The sequence below is a fragment of the Alligator mississippiensis genome, chromosome 2 (assembly GCF_030867095.1).
Source record: "Alligator mississippiensis isolate rAllMis1 chromosome 2, rAllMis1, whole genome shotgun sequence".
Taxonomy (NCBI): Eukaryota; Metazoa; Chordata; order Crocodylia; family Alligatoridae; genus Alligator; species Alligator mississippiensis.
In genome coordinates, this window is record NC_081825.1 from 11043495 (window position 1) to 11063268 (window position 19774).

Below are 19774 nucleotides of genomic sequence, written 5' to 3' on the forward strand. Positions count from 1 at the left end.
TCTGACCCCCCCCCAAATTTCTTCCCTGTCACTTCACTCACCCCTACTTGACCCAGCCAGGACTTGAACAAGATTCCCCACATGGTAGGCAGACACTCTACAACACAGCCACCACTTCTGAGCTAAAAGGTAGCAAAATTAAAGCTAGCTTGGGTAACTGAACACGAAGCTGTAGTCACTGCTATGACTGTATTTGATCAGGAGGGGTCAGGCAACAGATTTAGTTGCAAGAATGTTGCCTACATTTGCAGGGTATAGTGTATACCAGCAGTTCTCAGCCTTTTCAGACTTAAGGCACTACTTATGACTAAAGGTACCCCTTCAAAAAAGAACAGAGCACATTTTCTCTTGCAAAGACCTGAAAAATATCAGAACAGGCCAGAACATTTTTGACACTATGGATTACTATTGAAATTGTTGAATTTATTTTATGAACCATGTGTAGGTGTCTGCACACTTCACAATGCCAACAGTGCGGCATTAGTAGGAGCATTGCCAGCATATCAAGGGACTTCCCCTTGAAAATAATGAAAAAACAGGACAAATGGCTACACAAGGTGCTGACTGTGCAGTCATTATTGCACAGTCATTTAGTACTTGTGTAACTACTGTACAGTTATTTAGTACACACTAGGGCCGTGCGAGGCTTTGGACAGAGCTTCAGATCCGGGGAAGCTTCAGATGCTTTGGGGTCCAAAGCAGCACATCCGGGTCAAAACACTGGCCTCGTTCAGCTTCCCGAACGATTCAGAGCCGCCTCGGAGCCACCTCTGAGATCCAGCCATAGGGTATAATGGGGAAACAATAAAATACCTATAACTTTGGGGGGGGGGGGGTTGTATGATTTAGATTAAATGTTCAGGGTTGGTAGACTCTGCAGAGAGGATGAAGCCTGCCAAGTTTTAAGAAGCTCGGTACAGGGGTTTGAGGGGAACAGCCCAATTCTTGAAAGCAAAACTCATGTTACGTCTAGGTGTTACAACATAGCAGGGTCAAAACTGCAGGAGTGGTAGCTCTTTCTGAGGCCACCAAGCCTGACAAGTTTCAAGAAGATCCGTGCAGAGGTTTGGGGGCAACTGTACCCCAAATTTTTGAAAGCAAAATTCCTGTCACGTCTATGTGTTACAACACAGGGGGGTCAAAACTGCCAGGATGGTAGCTCTCATTGAGGCCACAAAGCCTGCCAAGTTTCAAGAAGATCAGTGCAGGACTTTGGGGGGAACTGCCCCTCAAACTGGGGACAAGCAAAACTGGTGCCATGGGTGCTGTGGCACTGACTGTGCCTGTCCTGGGAGGGGAGACACTGCTGCAGGCCTGGCTGCTCAGCTGTTGTGTTTCCAGTTACCAATCAAGCAATCATGATTCACTCAGGGACCAGGGACTCAGGGACCAGTTCAATACACAAGACCTAGCTACTACATAATGACTTAACGAGCACAATTAGCACCTACAAAACTAGGCTAAGGAGAGGAAAGACTCAATACAGACAATCAACTGCCCCAAGACAGACACAGTCTTGGCACGAGTTTTGCCTGTCACCAGCTAGGGGTGCAGGGGCCCAGAGTCCCCCTGTACCCATCTCCTCCACAGCTGGCAGGTGTCACAGCAGGGGCCACCATCCCTGCATCTGTCACCCCGGTGCACTTTAACACATGCAGTGTCACCCACGGTAAGAGGTTTGCTTGTTCACAGCTTGAGGGGCAGTTCCCCCCAAACCCCTGTACTGATCTCCTTGAAACTTGTCAGGTTCTGTGGCTTTAGGAAGAGCTACCACCCTGCAGTTTTTACCCCACTGTGTTGTAACACACAGCCATGACATGAGTTGAGGTTTCAAGAATTTGAGGTACAGTTCCCCCCAAACCCCTACACCGATCTTCTTGAAACTTGGCAGGTTTTATGCTCTCAGCAGAGAGCAAGTTGCTGGAAGTAACTCTGATCGCTCTGATTGCTGCAAGCATCTCTGCAAATTTCATTCAAATTCGACAAAAAACAACAAAGTTATAGATATTTCATTGATTCCCCATTATACCCTACGGCTGGATCTCTGAGGCGGCTCTGAAGCTTTGGCCAGATCGAGGCAGAAACCCGGTCCGGAGCTCCGGATTGGATCGTGGCCATCTGAAGCGGCCAGATCCGAAGCTGTCGACGTGCACAAGCCTAGTACACACGTACTAAATGAGTACGGCCAGACCGGACTGATTGCACCTGATCCTGTCCGATCTCAGAAGCTAAGTAGTCCCGGGCCCAGCTAGTACCTGGATGGGAGACCATCTAGAAATCCCAGGTGCTGTAGGCTGCCTGCCCTTGGGCTTCCAGGAGAGGTGGTGCTATCACCTAACTTGGAGGTTTTCAAGAGGAGGCTAGATAGTCACCTGCCTGGGGTCATCTGACCTTGGTCCTTTTTCCTGCCAGGGGCAGAGGATTGGACACGATGATCCATTGTGGTCCTCTATGAATCTATGACTGCACAGTAACACTTAACCAGTGTTACTGTGCAGTAGCATTGCCAAATAGGTCTTAGGTGACGTTGACTGTGCAATAGCTTGTTACTACTGCGCCGTAGTGTCGTGTAACGCTTCGTGTCATGCAGTAGTCAGCTTCTCATGTAGACACAGCTGCAGGGGTGAAGAGGAGGAGGAGTTGCTCTTTATCACAAGTGGGTAAAGGTGAGGGAACTGGGCTTATTGAGTCTGGAGAAGATAAGATTGAGGTGGGATTTCATAGCAGCCTTCAACTACCTGCAGGGTGGTTGCAAAGAGGATGGAGCTGAGCTGTTCTCAGTGGTGGCAGGTGACAGAACAAGGAGCAATGGCCTCAAATTGTAGCAAGGGGGGGTTAAGTTGGATATTAGGAAAAACTCTCTCACTAGGGTGTTGGAACTGGAATGGGTTACCTAGGGAGGTGGTAGAAACTCCATCCTTGGAGGTTTTTAAGACCAGGCTAGTCAAAGCCTGGGCTGTGATGATCTAGTTGGGGATGGTCCTGATTCAAGAAGAGGGTTGAACTAGATGTGGCCTCCTGAGGTCCCTTCAAACCCAATTTTTTATGATTCTATGAATACTGTGTGGTACTTCAAGGCATCCCTCAAAGGATCTCACCACAACCAGGTTGCCACAGCATCCTGACTAAGAAACTCTCATACATACAATGCATTTTTCAATTAGAGAGCACCTAGGTACTAAATCAGGGTGTAGTCCTATTTCCTTTCAATTTCTTCCATGGATTTTGAAATGTTATACCCACTTTCCCCACTCAAAAAAGGTCCATTTTAAGGAACTATACTAAAAACAAGTAAAAATTCAACATTATACATTTAGTCTAACTTGGTTTTTACCAAAATACTTTCTACTCCGCAGTCATTTTGAAAATGTTAGGTAACAAAAACTTGGAACGAATTAGAGACAATTTTCTGTGAAAAAAAAAAAAATAGAACGATGCTTTTGCACAGCTCAAGCAGAAAACATAACTCAAATTTATACAGTCGAGCTAACAGGGAAAAACTCTTTTTAGATTAATGATCCTTTGCAATTTAATGATGTGAATTATTAGGCCCCCTCTACACATTCAGGTAAAGGTGTGATTGGATTTAACACGTAATCACATGTGTGGCAGGAGCTGTGATGGTGGGATCTCATCTTAGCTCCAATCCAATCAGATCCCAATCCTTGGCTCCCCTGCATTGGCTAGATGGGAAGCTCCTTTGCTGAGAGGGCTCCAAGCCATGGGGACCATGGGACTAGGAATCCTACACTTTATGGGACGCCTGGTCCTGACTGTGCCCCACACATTGGCTGCAATCTCCTAGCCCCAGGGGTGTGTTGTGCTCCCCACTTAAGTCACAAATGGATATTGGAGATAATTCAAGGGAAAAGCAGCAAAGATACTAAAGGGTTTGGAATGCAAAATTGTACTGGAACAAATGGGAGAACTGTGTCTGGGAAAAAGGAGGTTAAGGATGATCTGATCATAGTTTTTCAATATTTGAAAGGTTGCCATAAAGAAGAGAGAACAACTGTTTCCAATCGTGTCATGCACCAAGGTCCCTTTTCACCAGGATATCAAATCATAATACAACTACTTGTGTAGCACCTTACAAGGCAGCGGAAAAAGTGAGTGCTGTGATTGGTATGGTGGACGAACCAGGTACAACAGTTTCCTTAAAAGCAAACAAAACCAAAAACTGGGTAGGATTGAAGTAATGTATTGCAAAAAAGATAAGGTATGAAACCTGAGGATTGGACAATTTGGGATGAGAAAATTATAAAAGTAATGGACAGAGGGAAAGGGTGTGTTCATGCTGTGTCTTGGAGGAGACAGGGGCAGCCATGGACTTTTTGCTTAAAAAGCTAAAAAGCCAGAAACAAATATCCCCCACACACAGTGGGGGAACCGAAGCTGGTGCCACCAAGGTTGCTGCTGTAATGTCTAAAGGAACCACTTGCCAGGTCATATTACAGGGTGGAAACCTGTAATAGTAATTAGGGATTACTATTAAAGTTCATTTGATACCAAATTCGATGAGGGGCCATGTCAATCCTTGGCGGTCTCTGGCAAAAAGAATCCTATTGTTAGCACTGGTAATACAACTGCAGAATATTCTCAGCTCAGAGACCCTAGTATTGTTAAAGCACGCACTTCACATACGTGCATTTTATGACCTGAAAACAAATATACAACATTGCAACAGCACCATAAATTAATCAATTAAATAGGGGGCAGAATTTAATAAAAGTTGGGCAGTGAAAGTTATTTGTGGTTACTGTAAAGACTCTGTTAGGAGCTGTTCAACCTCAGCTAAATTTTATGTGTAAGAATATAATATAAATATTGATTGGCTCTGTCAGCAATAACATAAGAACACATTACAGGCAAACTAGAGAAAAACCCTTTGTTATACAAGTGCACAAATATTTACTAGAGCTCTGAAAAAAACTAATTATTCAATTAATAGGCAATTGCAGAACATTTTAGCAAGAATTATTTTGATTCACTGGTAAAATTGTGTTTTTTACCCAAAATAATAAATTGGTTTTACTGCTTATTGAAGTACAAATTAACTTTGGAATAAAACACTGTTTTGAACTGGGAGTAAAGAAAAGACTTCTCTTGAAAATGTTGAAATTTTAATTTTTTTTAAAACCTACATTCCTTTGAATAAAACACTTTAGAATATATTGCAAATTTGCGTTGACTTTGTCAATCAACTTCATTGTTTTTCTAAAAATCTGTGCCCAAAAATAATTTCCTCAGCTCAAATAATGACTGGCAAGTAGTATTTATGCCTTGACTTCTTTCATGAATAACGACTACTCACCATAATAAAAATTTCAAAGGACCATTGTTTCTATAGGTACAGAGCACACTTGGTATAGGGTACTAGTCAGTATAAAGTATGCAACGCAATGCGTTTGGGGGGGTGGGGGGGGCAAAGGTAATACTGTAGGCAATGCTATGAGGGAAACCTGTAGCTTTTCGAACAGACACACACACACGTGCACACACACACATTTAGTAATGTATATAGTTCTTAAATTACCTCCCTTGGAAAGATGAAAGGTTGCGTTAAAGCAAGTCAGGGAGATAAGAATGCACGCATAGTTTTAGGAAATTGAGGTGTTGCATATCTTTGATTAAACCCTCCCTTTGAGAGTACAAGGCCCCATTCTCAGATATATGAGGTCCTTTTACACTTCTCTGGGAGTACAAGCAGTCTCTTGCTGAAAGAGCCAGATAAGATACTGTGGGAGTATAACTGTATCTCACGGTTCTGTTGCAACCTTGAGTCTCACAATAATCGGTGAGAGAGTTAAGGCTTCAACTCTACCGTGCTGCTAAGACATCTCCAACTTAGCCGCTGCTTATTCTGAGCTGTCTGTCAGGACACAAAGCATTTCCATTATTTTAACGGAGAACCTGGCACACCACTGGAGGCACATCCAGACCAATTTTGAACACGTTTTTCTATGAAGAATGTCAGGGTTTTCCTATATTTTCAGATTGCAGCAGTTACATATCTCCAGGTGATGCATAGCTCTCCATTCACTCAACAGGGAGACATAACCCATACTCAAATGCCTCTATCTGTTCACAGTTGTACTTGGTCCTGGTGGTAGTACAGATGTTTTAGTGGGACTCGAGACCTAAACACTGATGTCTACTTGAATGATTTTGTCTAACTAAAAATTGAAATCTACCCAACAACCTACTGGTTAAAATACTTGACAGGAAAATGGAAGTCCTGAGCTATAGCCTCCCTTGCTTCAGTGAGTTGGAACCCATATGTTCTATGTCTCAGCTGAATGCCCTAATTGCCACCTTCTACTGAAGTTACCCATGCATGCAGCTGATGGAAAGCTTTACAAGGCCAGTTAGAGGGCAAGCAAGAGACAATATGACTGCAGTTAACAGAGGTAGACACTGCCTTGGGATAAAGAGTCCTGTGTTCCAGGCAGTCCTGGATATTTGACTCGATGACTAGTTTAAGCCAAATGTATTTAATTTCTGTTCCTGGAAAACTGGTAGAAACAACAACAACAATAATAACAACAATAATAATATTTTTAAAAAAATTGTTCAGCACATTGATGAACATGACCTGCTCAGAGGAATCAGCATGCCTTTGTCAAAGGGAAATCATGGCTTGCCAACCTACTAGAGTTTTTTGAGGGTGTCAATAGGCATGTAGATTAGAGATGATATAATATATCTGGATGACAAAAGGAGCCTTTGGTGAGGTTCACCCATCAGAGGCTCTTTTATGAAGTTAGATACTTATGGGGTTACAAGGAAGGTCTACTCATGGATTAGAAAATGGCTGAAAGACAGAAAACAAAGAATGAGTATCAATGGTCAGGTTTCATAATGGAAAGAAGTAAACAGCGGGGTAAGATCTCCCAGGGATTTGTGCTGGGACCAGTGTTGTTTAACATATTCATAAATGATGTGGAAAAGGGGGTGAGTAGTAAAATTTGCTGACAACACAAAATTATTCAAAGTGATAAAGACCAAAGTGGACTGTGAAGAACTACAGAAGGATCTAGCATGAATAAGGGAATGAACAACCAAATGGCAGATGAAATTCAGTATAGATAAGTATAAAGTGAAGCACATGGGCAAAAATACCTCAAACTCTACCTACACTGTGATGAACCCTACATTAGCTGTTACCACCCAGGAAAGAGATCTCAGAGTTATTGTGGATGGTTGGCTGAAAACATCCTCTCGGTGATCAGAAGTCATTAAAAGAGCAAAAAAAAAAAAAAAAAAAAAAAAAATGGTAAGAATTATTAAGAAAAGAATTGGAAACAAAACAGGGAGAACCATTATGCTCCTTTATAAATCCATGGTGTGTCCAGTTTTGATCCTCACACCTTAAAAAGATATAGAAAAACTAGAGAAGGTACAGAGAAAGGTAACAAAAAATGATTAGTGGTGTGGAAGGGATTCCATATGAAGAGAGACTAAAGAGGCTAGGCCTATTTATGTTAGAAACGAGATGCCTGAGGAGGGGATGATAAGGGTTTACAAAATACTATATGGTAGAGAGTAAATTGAACTTTATTGTGTACTATCTCTCACAATTTAAGAACTGGTGGTTTAGGGTCATAAAATAAAGCTAGGAGATAATAAGTTTAAAACTAACAAAAGGAAGTTGTGCTTCATACAATGTGCAATTTAAGTGTGGATCCCATTGCCATATAATGTTGTGGAAGCTGACAGTTTAACTAGATTCAAAAAGGATTGGATAAATTACTGGAAGAAAGGTACACCATTAGCAATTGAGCATGGGAGTTAAGGATACAGCCTCTGAATCAGGCTTCCTGGATCTTAAATGCTGGAGGCTGCAAGTGGGAGAGGAACAGTGTAAAAAGCCCTGCCCATAACCTGTTCACTCTCTTTCAGCATCCACCTTCTGCCACTGTGTGGCAAGATACACCTGTGCTTTAACCCAGTAATTGGCAGTTCTTATGTTCTTATGATTGATACAGTTGCAAAACTGAAATAACTTCAGAAACAAAGAACAGGACATGGCCCAGTGGAGTTGCACCAATTCAAGAGAGACAGAATTCTACCCTGCACTGCAGCATTGTTACCAAATTTGCCCATTATTTTGGGGTGTGCTCATTTATTAGGGATAGTTTCTAGGGTCTTGGTGATTCTGTCAATGTGCTGCTTTTGTTACTATATGGAGCTGTATCTCTCCCTTCTGCAAGCCCTCACCCCCAGTGGAGCTATCTTGCAGGACTCAATCTCAATGGGACTGGGTTCCTCCAGTCACCAAATCAGTCATCCACACAAACACACCCAGATTAACATGACACGCCTGACCTGGCCTGGCTGATCAGTATGGACAGGCTGACACCCTCATATGCCAAGAATCAGTTCATAAGAGCAACAGTAAACTGCAGTCAGACACAAGCACACAGGTGAACAGAATCCCTCTGAATCCGGCTGGGTGTCCAGCTGACACCCTCATGGGCCAGCATTCAGTTCCTAAGGGCACGTCTGAGTCAAACTGGGTCAATCAGCCTGTACAAGCTGATCCCCTTATGTGTTTCAAACTCAGCACATCCCAATATTTGGCCTCTTGATGAGCAAACCTCACAATAATTTGGGCTTCACAGGGATCTTTAGCTTAGGTAAAAGAAGCGTTGCTGCAGAGCACGGGAGGAAAAAGAAGCAGAGAAGGAAAAATATACCCAATTACTACCAGTTTGACTATAAAAGTTATTTATTGCTAAGCATATGAAATATATAATGGTACTAGTAGTAATAGACATGCAAAAGAAAAACAAACACAAACAATGACAATACTACCCTGGTTTCACTAAGTATTTGGGGAAACTTAGCTCAAGTTTAACTGATACAGTTCAGGTTCAGAAGTTTATGCCTAGACAGAAGAGAGAGAACTCTGGGAATCTCACCGAGTCCACGGTACGCAGGCTGCAAAGCTGACAGGCACAGTCCGTAGCACAGTCCTTGAAGAGAGAAATGATCTGTTCTTCCGGCATCCCAAGAACGACAGGGGATGGTGTCAGCACAGGAGTTTTCTTCTTTCCTTTTCTCCCTCTTTCCTCCTGCTTCTTCTTCCTCTTTCTTTCTCCTCCTTAAGCACACACACTTACAGATTTTTATACCCTCAGTTCAGCTGCTTTGAAGCACCCTCAGTAGTGTAAATCATTGTCTTTTCTATTGACAAGGGGTTATCTGGTTTGGACCATCTCAAGAAACTGATTGATAATCAGGAAACACTTAAGATTAGTGAGTAACCCAAATACTTGGGAGCCAGCTTGAGATTCCTATGGATGGCAGATATACTGATGGGATATCTCATGGTTTCTTCAGGAACAATAGATAGCTTGCAGCATCAGGATTTTGGATTTTTACTTGTTGTGCACAAGCCTCAGCTTAGCATGACTTTTCCAGATCTTACTATAGTCTTTTAACAGACTTAAAGCAATTATTGGACTGCTCCATAACCTTTTGTGGAGAGGACTCCCACCAGTCATCTCGGGAAAGATACGACAACACCTGGGATTAGGGCTCCAGCAGGCTGGATGCTGTGATGAACCCTTAACCATTGTTCAAATGTTGCCCATACCCCCTCGGACTCAGTCTCTTGCCTCAGCATTCCCTAACCTGGCAACCGAGTTTTAGTCAATCAAGTTTAAATAGGCCTCCCATAGTGGGACGGGGGAATGTACGGCCTGAGATGCCTATTAAACTTAGAGCTGTGTGTGTGTGTCTGGGGGGAGAAAAGTCCTTAGCAAATCCAGATTAGAACTGGTCTGATAAATGCTGAGCTGGGTGTGTGTGAACATGGGTTGATTAACATTGGAAGCACAGATTCCCCATCATGCAGCGCTCTCCTGCTTCTCTGGTCCCAGAATTCACTGCAGTCTCTGCTTTAGGCTTTCTGTTTTCCATCTCTCATGTAAATGAATGGTCATCTGGTTCCATCTCGGATGTAAATGAGACATAGGGCGGTTGATCACTCTTATCACCCTTATCTGGCGAGGTTCTTAGGTGTGTCTCTCACTGCATCTTAATCAGTTTCATTTAGGTAGAGGAGGGAGGGAGGGGGGTGAGTCCTTCGTGAGTCAGACAGACTGCATCCTGTGCCAGGGTTGCCCAAGAATACAGAGCTGAGGTGTAACAGCATGATGTGAAATTAAAACTGATGTAATGCAAATACACAAACAGCACTGGAAACAAAGGTTCCCTCTATCCCTAGACAGTGGCTGTGTACACACATTTAAATAATCTGGAAGAATTCTTCCAGGTTTGTTCCCTTGGTAAAGAAACCTATTCAGAGCTGTGTGTACAGACTTCCAAATGCTAAGGCCCTGAAAAGAGGATAACTTGAAGTGCTTACACCATGCAACAGGAGAGATGAAGGGTGGGAGTCGGGCATTGTGCACACATCTCAGCATGCACTGGAGGGTCCTTTAGTCTGCCTGGTGACAAGTGGCAGCAGTGTAAAGGGCAGCCCTGACTGGCTGACCCAGACTGCCCATGTCAGCCTGTGTTTCCCTGCAGCACAGTGTGGAGATTGTAAAGGGGACATGTTCTTCCTGCCAGAGCAGCAGAGTCCTGGGAGTGATTTAACCCTGATTTTTCCCTGGCTAATTTTCAGCTGCAGTGGCTATTTTCACCCTGGGCAAAAAAAAACCCTGAACATTTGCACATGTGCTTTTTCTGGGGAATCAGAGACTCTCCCAAGAGAAACTAAGTATCTGTCTGAGGCAATGTCCACCTATCTGGACCACAGGGACAAGCTCCCTCTTGCATGTTCTACCTCTGTCTCCATAACACTTTCCCTCTCGGCTGCCCACTGGTCTAGCTTCAAATGACTTGGATGCCTAAAAGCTGGGCAAGTGCCATCTAGATATCTTAGCAGTGATGTGAGATTTGGAGGCAAGTTTCTAGTCTTCCTTGCTGCAGAGGAAAGCTGGAAAATATGAATACTAAATGCTCTGAAACTAGAATCCAAATAAAATAAACCTGACATTCAACAGCTCTAAATTACAGCAGTTTTTAAAACCACCTTAATTTTTGGGGGGTGCCACACTCATACATTTCACATATTTAGACTTGGTGAGGCTGTCTTGCTGTAAATTAGTGCCATGCTCTGCAAACTACCTCTCCAGACAGCTTTGTACACCTATGGTGTGGCTCATTAATTAAAATCTAAGGCTTTGTTTTCTCAGTGGCTATGTATTAAAACAAAAAGCTTTTTTAAGCACTCATTAACAATGACAGGTAGCATATTGTTTAAATGTGTTTATAAAATAAACAGCTGCACACAGATTTGCTAAATACATGTAACTGGGTTCAACTGCTTCATGAATAAATCTGACAGAAGCATGAGTTGCAGTAAGTAAAAGTGTGCACTCACATCAAACGGCATACAAACTACATGCATTACTTTGATACCTGCATAACAATTAGTGTAGATTCATTACTTAGCTTCCTTGCAAGCTGACCTTCCAAGACGTTGGCAGACAGATACCAATTGTGAGATGATTTATTGGAACAGAACAACATTTTTCAACTTGTGCATGGCTACATCATAAAAAGCAAAGTGCAATTAAGTCAGATGGAGCACAGATTTGTTACCTTAATAAGGCAATATGCTGCAGACACCACAGCTGATGTAATAACATAACTGGGCATAAAGCAGAGAGATCTACTGCTAAAAGTTAGTGAAGTTATTACTTTTATTCCTTGGTTAACTTCTTTTGTTCCCTCAATAAACTGGAAGCAGGAAAATGCCTGCTATTTTTAAATACAAGGACATTTTTAGTACTCATTGCAATTATTACTTGTCTTGCTTTAATTCTCAATGATGTATTTACATGTTATCCTGCTTTACAGGGACTGAATTGTGTTTCAAATAATGCCATTAATTAGACACAGTCAAAATTGTGGTTGGCTTTATTTTGTTGCCTTGTTTCACATTGCCCTCCACAAACCAAAGCCAGAATTTATTCTAATCAAAGCTCCATGTTGTTGGTCCTGAAATGCACGTGGTTTGAGTAAACACTTCCTATTATGCTCTTCATCTATAACTTAGGTCCCTGACAGATGTTAAAATAATGGCATGGCATGAGTGAGACTGGAGGGAGCTAATGCCCCCAACTCAAACATTGTGCATTTTGGCAAGCCAGATATGTACATCTCAATCATGCAATGTGGTCACTCACGGAGCAAACCCCAGGTAGTGCCAAAACTGGGGCTCGTCTGGGATTGATTGTCAGCCACAGCCCTGGACAGCCTCGGACTGGTTTGAGACCCAGGGCCAGAGCTGACATTAGGCACTTTGAAGCGCTGAGTCAGGCAAGCCCCACAGTTCAGATGACCTGATGCTTCAAACCACCTTGCCCTACAGCTCCCATGGGAGCTCTAAGGCAAGGCAAGCAATGTGCTGGATCCACATCCAGCTCCCTGCAACCTGACACTTTAAACATGTTGAGTAGGTTTAAATTACTGGATGCAATGATTCAAGAGTCCTGAAAGGGACCTGGCTACCTATCTGTCTGTAGCCTAATTTTGGCATTGGACTGAGTCTGTCCCAGTCTGATGCCAACAAACAGTAACTGTCATCATCAGGACCAGGGCATCCCCAGATGAGTTCCAGACCAGGGGTTTGTAAGCATTGGGATGATCAGTGATTGTCAGTGGGTGCAGCTACACATGCAATTAAGGCAAAGGCATAAACTCTGGAGCAGTTTGCACCGGAGTTAACTGCTCCCAGGCTTATCGTCTACATGTGCACCCAGGACTGCAAGGATTTGAGCTGGGGCAGAGCAGCCCTGTGGGGGGCAGGAGGCACAGGGTGTCAACCCTAGGCTCCAGGTGGTAGCATCAGGCAGCGGAGGGACTGGAAGGAGCTGCGAGTCTGGACCCCAGCTGGCTGAGTTGACCAGGTGCAATTTGTGCCCAGCGGTCACCATCTACATGTGAATTTGATTGCATTTAATGACTCTGCCATAAGATAGTACTATTAGGGCTCTGCAAAGCTTCGGGTGGTAATTCAATTCGGAGAAGATTTGGCCCGATTCAGTGGCCAAATCTCTGAATCCGAATCGAATCAGGGGGCCAATTAAAAGGTCTGAATCGATTCAAAGCTCTCTGAATCTTTGGAAAAGATATAGCAAATTCCCTCGATATTGGTATCATCCACTCCTCACCCTGAGCACCAAACAATGTTAGGATCTTTAACTCGGAGGAAAAACAATTCTAGGTTTGCAAGAGTTCGATCACTCAAGGCAACCTTTTTGAGCAAGTCAGACAATTGGTACCCAAGTGTATGTTCATCTACCTTTTTGCATTTTGTCATAATCATAGACCTCAGGTTCTCTGGGGCAGTGGGGGGGAGGTAGCTTTATTTCCAGCTTTTTACAGCATGTAGCACAATTAAACTCTAGTGTGATGCTTAGTAAGTGCCACTATATTTTAAATATATTCTGCTTCTATGGGCTTGTCAGCAACCTATTGAGACCCGAGCTTGCTGCCAATAAACTCTCGTATGCAGCTGGTTAGACAACAAACCAACAACAAAAACAAACAAGCAAGCCTGTGTCAATAGGATGCAGTTTACTTTGCTAATCCGTGCCAATTTGGGGGAAAACTAAGAGGGAAAAAAAAAATAAAAACCCATTTCTGACAGTGTGAAAACAGAATGCTTTCATAATTTGTTTTTTTTTAATGATGCATTTCAATTCTTTTATTCTGAAATTAATGCATTTTGACTCTTGGTTATTATAACATAAAAGGCAAAAATCAAAACCGATGTTTGAATCACGTCAGCATTCAGCTTTGGTCCGAGACAGACGCAGTAAGTGTTTTTATTTTGACAAGACTGAAATGTTTCAGTCGGTTTGAAGGGATTAACTCTGCAGAATTTCCTCTCACAAAGGCTTTCTAAATGTGCAGGTTTTGTTCTTACCCAGAATGAAGACACATGTCAATCTCAACAACTTTGAAAAATGGAATCCTACCCTTCAGTACTAATCCCAGGATGCTGGGAGCCAGGATAGTCTCTTGGAAGAAGTAGATATTATTTTGTATTCCAGTGGTATTTTCTGAAGTACAGAAAATACTGGATGGATGGGCCTTAGGCATTGTAAACACCGAATTCCAGACAGACCTTGCCTCAAAGAGATAGTCGTCTCAAAGAAAACACAGATCTAGACAAGCAGCAACCAAGCAGCTTGCCAAAATACGATGGTTTGTTACAGCAAAATTTCTTCCCAGACCTCACAGAAATAAGTGTTCTCCTCTCAAACCACCCCTACATCCAAACAATATTCAGGCTTTTACATATTAGATGCTCAGCTCTAGCATCCTTCTTCAGAGCTCAAAAGAATAAGACCCTAAGTATGGGGTGCATACCCACATGCACATGTACTGAACCCTTGCTATGTGAAGGGATGTTAGTGGTGGGGTCATCCTTATGGAGAAGAGGCAGACCACCCAGGTAGTCTGAGTCTGTGACCCAGGTCTCTTGATCATTTGAAGACAATACAAAACCATTCACAGGGCATGACAACAAAATGTATCTGTCCATGGAAACCTCAGAAATGACACTGCAGGGTTGCTGGCTGTAGCCATGTTGGTCTAAGGACATAGGCAAGCAAGGTTCTTTGGGCAGATGTGATTTCTTTTATTAGAACAACTAAATAGATGGAAAAAAAAATTATTTGTAAGCTTTCGGGCACAAACACCCTTCTTCAAGCAGAGGGTGTTATGTGGTCTCCAAGGTAGAAAAGAAGCCAATTTACCAAAAGCATGTCTGTAAAAATGCAGATGAGTGGAAGTTTGGAAGACAATGAAATGACGCTGCATATTCTTCTTTGCTATCAGATGGCACCCTGTTATTTAGTAATGCATGGGCACACACCTATATACCTAGCTCTGCTGGAGGATGCTTTTAGCTCTTTCTCCTCTTACAGTGTGAAGTACTGGCTTAGGCAGAAGGAAAGCTGGGTTTCATTCTTGGCTTATTGGCTGAACAGCTGTCACCCCTGGGCAAGTCACTTCAACTTTGTGTCTCCATGTGGTCTCTCATCTGTTTAGACTATTTGCTCCCAAGGGCAGAAGCTGTCCCTCACTATTCACAGGTATTTACAGAGGCTACGGCAACAGGGCCTTCTATGTGTTGTTCTAATGCAAATAAAATTTGAAACTAGAAAATACAAATGCTCTGAACATAAGGGGAATCTAAGATGAGCTATACTCCAGCAAGAATGTAATCAAAAAGCTCCCTTTCATTTTTTCGTAGTGAATTCTAGACAAGCCTGAAAAACGTTCATACAAATGCCCAGAGTCCTAGATATGAATTATATCCACAGATATGGTTTGCCTCTTCTACTAACAGCAACATATGGTGGGAAAGAAACAGTAACCTGGAAAGAGGTTACCACCTTTTCAAATGCCTGTGAAGATCCTGACTTTCAGTGGCAAAATAACAGCAGAAAAAATGGACAATAATCGATTTAAAGCTGCACAAGCTAGGTTCAGTATTGCTAAAAACTACCACAAGGCTCATTTACTTCAGGAAGAAACTCCAATTTCTCATGCTCTGTATGGAAAAGTGTAAGACCTTGAAGTTTTAGATCAGGGGTAGGAAAATGCAGCCCGCAGGCCAGATGCAGCCCACCAGGCCATTTTATCCAGCCTGTGAGGCCCCTAAATATTAATTTTCTAAATTTCTTATCTGCCCCTGGCTGCCTGTCATATGGCCCTCAATGGCTTGCCAAAACTCAGTAAGTGGCCATCCACCCAAAATAATTGCCCGCTCCTGCTCTAGATTATTGGTGGGTTTTTTTCTTTAATAGACAATATATAAAATGATAACAAAGCCAACTGCCATAGCAACTGTCTAGCCAATAATAGTCACTGTCTTCATTTCTTTGGTATTTATTATGCCATCTGCATAACAATACACCAAGATTTCAATAACAAATGGGCAGAAGTAAAGCAGGATAGGCAACTGAAGGTTGCTTTACATTTATACTACTCTAGCACCTCCAGGGTCCAAACAATGGCAGACTTCCCAGGGCACAAAGTATTGTACAAACACATAATAACACTTTGTAAGCTCTTTGGGGCAGGGCCTGTCTAAAGAGACAAAGCAAAAGTGGAAATACACATGAAAAATGTATTGCTAGCTGCAGCTTGTCCATACTGATGAATTATCAGCAATCAAACACCAGAATTATGATCTCTGACAATATTAGCAAAAAAGCAGCATTTCAGAGTTTACTGTAAATGGTGTATGTCCAATAGAAATATTTGAGTGCAGATCGATCTCTCAGGCACTGTGGACTACTAGTTTGATCATACTTGGGGCCCAGGTCATTATTTATTCTAGCTCGTTACTTGCCTTGGGATAAATCATTTTACATGCCTTTTGAAGCTTAACTCAACACACACACACATATACACATACGGAAATAGAAAGTGGTATTTCATTTGAAGTGATGAAAGCACTATATAGAATACTCCAAACTCTTAAATAACAGGGTCCGAGCCCCCTAACACTATCTACATCATCTCAGTTTATTCCAGGGATGAACTTGGCCATATAAATCAGTTCTTTCCTCTCCAGGCCTACTGGCTTAAATACGTGCTGTAACCATCTCTCACTAGGCGAATGCAACTACCTTTCCCCATGCCTCCCTCATTCTCACCTTGCTTACCTATATTCTGTCTTAACCACGGTCGCGTCTACATGAGACCCTGACTGAGCAGTTGTTACTGCACAGTCATTTGGTACTTCCATACAAAGTAGCATCCCTGCACAGCTTTCTGGTGACACTGACTGTTCAGTATCTCATTACTACTGCACAGTAGCGTCATGCCACACCGTGCCACACCATGCTACTGTACAGTAGTAACAAGCTACCGCTCAGTCATAGTCTGGTGTATACGTGGCCCACGAAAATAAAAAAATCTCATCTTTCTTACCCGCCTTATTATTATGCTCCAAATCCACCTCTGTTGACTTCTGTTTCTGGTTAAGCTTCTCTGTAGCTTAATAAAATTCCACTCTGACTCGTACCCTTCCTGCGCCTACCATGTTGTCAACATCCCCTGCATTGCTACCTGCCATGTGCTTCATCACTACCTCTCTCACTTTCAAATTGCTGCTACTTGCCTCTATTGTCTCCATTTGCCTGCCTTACAGACATGTAATATGTCCACATGTGTTGAATCAACTCCTGATCCAACTGGACAGGTTGGATCAATGGGCAGAGAGAAATAGGATGCAATTTAATAAAGATAAATGTAACGTACTCCGCCTGTGAAGGAGGAACCCCCAGCACACCTATAGGTTGGGGAGTGTCCTTCTCAGCAGCTCGAAGGCAGAGAGGGATCTTAGAGTCATAATTGACTCCAAGATGAACATGAGCCGGCAGTGTAACAAGGCCATCAACAAGGCCAATTGCACCTTGTCGTGCATTAGCAGGTGCATGACTAATAGAACAAAGGAGGTGATGTTCCCCTTCTATGCGGCACTGGTCAGGCTGCAGTTGAAGTACTGTGTTCAGTTTTGGATGCCACACTTCAAGAGGGACGTGGGGAATCTGGAGAGGGTCCAGAGGGGGGCCACTTGCATGATTAGTGGCCTTTGTGATAGAACCTACGGGGGGAGGTTGAGAGAGCTGAATCTCTTCAGCCTTCACAAGAGACGGCTGAGGGGAGATCTTGTGGCTGCCTATAAATTTATTAGGGGAGGTCAACGGGGAATAGGGGAAGTGCTGTTTACTAAGGCGCCCCAGGGAGTGACTAGGAATAATGGGTGTAAACTAGCTGAGAGTGGATTTAGGTTAGATATTAGGAAGAAATTTTTCACAATAAGGGTGGCCAGGATCTGGAATGGGCTTCCAAGAGAGGTGGTGCTGTCACCTAGCTTGGAGGTCTTCAAGAAGAGGCTGGATAGTCACCTGGCTGGGGTCATCTGACCTCAGTCCTCTTTCCTGACAGGGGCAGGGAGTTGGACACGATGATCCATTGTGGTCCCTTCCGACTCTACAATCTATGAATCTATGAATCCTGTGCCATTTGAATGGCAGGGAATTTGTTGACCTCAAATATCCTCACATGATCCTAGGAAAAGGACTATGTCCCATACTACGTAGGTAAGCAAAAAGCCCATAGCCCTTGCCATCTAAGTCAAGAAGATTCTTTTTCATCCAAGTATGGCAATCATTTTGATGCTGACCATACAAACAATACCTTCCAGCTAGGTTCCTGAATTGCCTCCAGGCACCAACAGTAACAACCCAAGCCAACTGCCTGCTCTGTGTACTTTGTCACCACTGAGTGCTGAGCCCAGTTCTAGGTCATTCTCCTGATTTTCAAAGCCTTTCATGAAACTGGCCCTACCTACCCAAACAGGTCCCTCTGTGATGATGACCTCCCACTTCAGCTCAGCTGTTGATCACCAGATGGATGCCCACAGCTGTAAGAGATTAAAGCTTCACAAAAATAATGTACCAAAATAATGAACTCAGGGCCATAAGTTGGGTGATCATATATCCTGGTTTGACTGGAACAGTCCTAGATTCCATAGGTTGGTTTTAGCCAGTTGTTCAAAATCATGGGCTGAAGTGCAGGGGGGAGGCATAGTGGCATGGTGCATTGGGCAGGCAGGAACTGCTGCCACGGGTGCACCATGCTGGTCCACCTCCTTGCCAGACTCTGGCCTGGGACTTTTGCCCAACTGCCTGGGACTGGCCTGTGGAACCCAGGGCTGTCCCAGCCAAACTAGTCATAAAGAAAGAAGTTAATATTAAACTTTAAGCAACAAAAGATGAATACAAACCCCACCCATTTTCCCCAGGCTTTCCTTTCAAGTACGTTCCTTCTTTCCAAACATTCACTTAAAGAATGAGGCAACACTTAAACGGACTTTCTCGAGTAGGAAAGGCAGCAAGTAACAAAGAACATGATCATTGTTTAAGCAATGGGTTGTGCTCAGATGCTATGGTGTTGAGGGCTTATAAACACCTGGATAAATGGGCACACTCTGTGATAGCCTGTCACTCCTAATCCATCATCCTACACAGAGCTATTATTCAGAAAATGGCTAATAGCATTGAATTGCTGTGAGGTGGAGCAGGTACATGGTGTATTTCCTACCTCCCAGGGCTCTGTATTGGTCTTGATCTGTTTCATTGCATTACACTGCAAGTTCCTTGGGGCTTGAGTTCAACTATTCTATGCTCTCTGCAGTGCTGAAAATGCCACCAGCAGTCACATACTATTCTTTCTAGGTCCTTTAATTTAATGATAAAAATACAAGAGTTAATGTTTATAGAGCACCGTGCAAATATGAACTAATGAATCAGGTTAACAGCCTTCTGTGGTGGATTTTCATTAATCACAGGGCACATATGAGGACACAGACAAAGTTTAAGGCCAACCCCACCGAATTCAGGTGCCTTATTTGTATCTAGCTACATAATTAAATGGAATTATTTTAAATATGCCTAGCCGTTCCCTGCTGTATTGACTTGCATGGGATAGAGTGTAAAACTATCCTCCTGAAACAAGCTTTGGCATTTAGCCATGTATATATTAAGAATAATTTAGCAGCTGTACAGAATTCAGTAATGACCTAAAACTGGGACAAAAGACAAATAACAGGGAGTTAAGGGCTTTAAGATGAAACAAGAACAGCATCAGTTGAGATCACCACAGGTAAAAGTATCTCTGAGGGTTGTCTATGAGGTTCAGCTTGATCTACCCAGTTCACTGAACA

General features: G+C 43.0%; 1 pseudogene; it reads left to right on the forward strand.

Annotated features, from left to right (window-relative positions):
• The first annotated feature begins 2177 nt into the window (after window positions 1–2177).
• Window positions 2178–2296, forward strand: LOC132248959 (5S ribosomal RNA; annotated as a pseudogene).
• Window positions 2297–19774: the final 17478 nt, after the last annotated feature.